At 39.1% G+C, this 3857-nt stretch overlaps 1 long non-coding RNA gene across 1 annotated transcript; it reads right to left on the bottom strand.

Annotated features, from left to right (window-relative positions):
• Nucleotides 1-1869: 1869 nt before the first annotated feature.
• On the bottom strand, nt 1870-2769 carry LOC133486006 (uncharacterized). Its single transcript, XR_009790881.1, has 2 exons — nt 2632-2769; nt 1870-2468 (listed from the first exon to the last, which is right to left on the bottom strand). It is a non-coding gene; the product is annotated as an uncharacterized LOC133486006 (long non-coding RNA).
• Between the last annotated feature and the right edge of the window lie 1088 nt (nt 2770-3857).

The raw sequence follows: 3857 nt of genomic DNA, 5'->3' as shown, positions 1-3857 counted from the left end.
AATAGGGGATTAAGCGGTTATGTTTTTGTAGATTTTTTTTGTATCTAGTCCGAATTGGCTGTCCCATGTAGCTGCTGCAGGCAAATATTTTTATTCGGCGAGACAGCTCGTTGCCCCTGGTTGATTTGCGTCTTCAAGAAGACATCAAAGCAGACGTTGAGCGCTTCATCACTCAAATCCATTGAGCTCTTTTGTTTCCCCCATCGAACAAGTCACATGTATAGGCCAAATGAAAGCTGCTCGGGGAAGGCGCCTTCAAGTCTGCCAAAGGTGTGTATTGCCCCACGTTTCAAGTCATTAGGTGGAATAAACTAAATGGGTGACTGATTGAGTCACCCTGTCATAAAAAGTTTCCCGTCTAGCAACGTCAGCGCGGTCACTCACGAGTTCCACTTTTTTGACTGTAGAATAGGAAATACTGTAACCTGCTGGTGGTGTGGGAGTCGCTAAAGGTCATCAGGGACAGACATGCTGCGTCACTCAAATCTGGCCTCATCCCACAAGGTAGGGATTTTGAAAAAAAAACAACAACAATAAAGAAAAACATAAGAGACAAATACAAACACCTTGTGTGCATGTCGAGCAGAACTCCATAATATTAATAATCCCAAATTTAAACCTGGGCCGAGTCAGCAGCAGCTCTAAAGGCCACACCAGCATCAGTAAATATTCTATTGTCTATTGTCAGAGAGAAGTGGAATGACAATGGGACAATTGACTCATCCTTTTCAATCAGGTGAGTTGGAATGAAGAGGTGCTAACTGTTGCAGAGGGATGGCAGCAGACAGACTGGAGCCAAAACTGGTGTCACAAAGTTTGCCTGCAAGTCCGGTGAGGAAGAGTCACTCAATGCCATCGTCTGATTAACGCTCATGCAATTAAGCTGCTATGGGACCGTAGACAATGGAAGGATTTCTGTAGGTTTAGACTGCCTTTAAACCTGCGGAGGAATTGCTTAGGAATTCTGTGTTTAGTCCTTTGATGCAGTTTCAGTTCCAGGTTTGCATGAATGTCATATTCATTTGGGGTATTTAATGCATTATTTGAAACATTCTTTTTTTTCACCTAATTTTGGTAATTTTGTATTTTCTATCAGGCATTACGGTGGTATCAGGTTTACGTTTATAAGAATATACATACAGGCTCAATACAGTACATTGCCCTAATTATTTCAGCAAGTGGTGCCATAGGTGAATCTAAAGTGTTTTTTAACTTACTTAAAAAAAAAATATATATATATATATATATATATATGACACTCTTGCCCCATGATTTGTGTATGTAAACTGTATGGCTGCACTTGAACGATTGTTATATTCATAATTGTCTCCTTACAAACTTTCTTGGCCCGAACAAGTAATTTATCCTTAAAAAAAGAAAAAAGAAAGAAAAATATTTAGCTGGGCATGAGTGCTAAACGTTTGTGATATTTTACCCAGTTGTATTTGTAGCGTATCTTCATTATGAATGTGAACAGAACCCTTAATTTAATGAAATTCATTGTACTTCATGGACCAATCATCTAATGGAAAAGTACTGAAGTCAAACCAGTGAACTCCAGTCAAGCGTACCACTTTTCTTCACAATTCTTCACTATAAATTCATAAAATGTGTCAGTATAATACGTGTAGTATGTGTGTAAGTGTTTGTGTGTTCTATAAACAAACTACAGCTTATTTTATTTTTATTTTTTTTATTTTTACTTGTATGGTGTAGTGTATTTTTGTCTTGCTGTACTTGCTTGTATCTTTAACTTCACAAAAGCGGCTAAAATAGCTCAGTACATTTGTATTTATTTATAAGTATATGATGAATATTTCATTAAATTGCCATATTGAATAACAAATTTGATAACAAACTATTTTAAGATATGTTAAGTATTGATGGGTATTTTAATTTGTCAAAAAAAAAAAATCAAATGAGGTTAGAGCAGTGATACAGAGGTCATATCTTGAGCACTTTTGCTTTGAGTTACTCAGAAATATTGCCGAGTGTATCAGCACCCTAAGGCATACATACACAAGTTAAAGATAGAATGTAGATCCTATTTCCGATACAGTTCAGTCCACCATAATCAAATGCCATTAAGTCTGAATTTTCATGAACAAGTCGATTGTTTTCGTACATGGGATCTTTATTAAAAACGTCGACCAGACAAATTATGTGAGTAATAACTGAGAAAACACGCAATATCACACCACCAGAAAAGCCATTTCTCATAATCTATACATAGGAATCAGAACTCCGACATCACAAATTTCACATATACTTAATGCATGAGCGGTGAGCAGCTGTGTGTGAACGTAGACGCCAGCTGTCATGACGAGAGGATGGGTGGAATACCCCGCAGCCCCATTTTCCCATGCTCTATGCCTCTTTAAAGTGACTTCTCAAAGAGGTATATACATAGGAAAATGGAACAGCGAGTGCCAATAACCCCAGAGCTGCTGCCGCACCCTGCTTGCACCCTGAAAGGAAAGAAAAAAAAAAAAAAAAAACAATGACAAGAGAAAGACACACAGGACAAGTCAAGATGTTTAAACGTGCGTATAATGGAGGGAGGCAAGGCTACTTCAAGTTAAAAATGCATACAATTTCTGTAATAGTGTGTGAAGTATGAAGAGGACTTACCCAGTAGCGCGCCAGCTGAGTCTTGTGGGGGCCTCAGAGCTTGTTGGGCATTTATCCCTCCTCTGGGACCTTGAAGATGCTTCTAAGAGAAAAAGTAGCAAATGCCTGTGCTGAGTCAGTGCTTACCCTCCCTTGGTTTCAAGGCACAGATGTCTCTGTAGAGAGAGAGAGAGCGAGAGAAAACAAACAAATAAAGATACAGCACACGTTGTCTATTGTCACAGTTACCACATCCTATCTGGCACATGGCGTAACATGTAAGAGGCAAATCATGGAAGAAGAACGCCTTGTTCCTTCTGGTGGGAACACTTTCTTATCTGTTCAGGGTTTTTAGTGCCCCGTCTCTCCCAGAAGACGGGCTTCCATGCTTTTTAGCTCTCAAGGTCTCGAGACAAGGACTCCAAGGGTGGACTGGAATGGGACACACACACACGCGCGCACACACGCATACACACACAGCTGTGGCATGTCAAGGCCAGAAGTGTGCTCACTTCTTTGAACCTCTAAACTTATGCCATTAAAAAGAAGATTGGAAGTAACAATATAATATATCATAAATGTGCATAAAACAGTAGGTGCATCTGAACATCGTTGGGGGCATACCCACTATGGGGTCTTCTGTTGCACATGCGGTAAACGGATATGATTAACCGCTCTTTTCCTCCAAAAATAATCAAATAAAAATATTTCATTGAAAGAAAAGTTCATTTAATTGTGTCTTAAATTTGATGACTGGTTTGCACGTCCGCCTCACAATTGTGAGGATGCGGGTTCAAATCTGGTGTTAATGTGAGTGCGAATGGTTGTTTGTTTGTATGTGCCCCGCGATTGGCTGGCGACCAGTTCAGGGTGTACCCCGCCTCTCGCCTGAAGTCAGCTGGGATAGACACCAGCACACCTGCGACCCTAGTGAGGATAAGCTGAACGGAAAATGGATAGATGTTAATTTGAAACATTTGAATCATGTTCAACCAATGTACATGTTCGAATTTAGTATAAGGACTTTTTTTCTTCAGAGCACCCCAAAAATTATGTAAACTCCTTAAATTGGTTCTCAAAGTGTGATACAAGTATGACTAGTGGTACGTGGGTTTCTTCTCGTGGTACACAAAACAATCACTGAATTAAATGTTCAAATATACAGTGGCTTAAACTTCTTAAAATACAGTACAGTATTATTATTTTATTTTTTTAAATTTCAGGTCACTTGAATGAAACGTAAAAAT

Source organism: Phyllopteryx taeniolatus, chromosome 11, assembly GCF_024500385.1.
Source record: "Phyllopteryx taeniolatus isolate TA_2022b chromosome 11, UOR_Ptae_1.2, whole genome shotgun sequence".
NCBI classification, from domain to species: Eukaryota; Metazoa; Chordata; class Actinopteri; order Syngnathiformes; family Syngnathidae; genus Phyllopteryx; species Phyllopteryx taeniolatus.
Note: the sequence above shows the minus strand (reverse complement) of the source record. Positions and strands in the feature narration are given on the sequence as shown.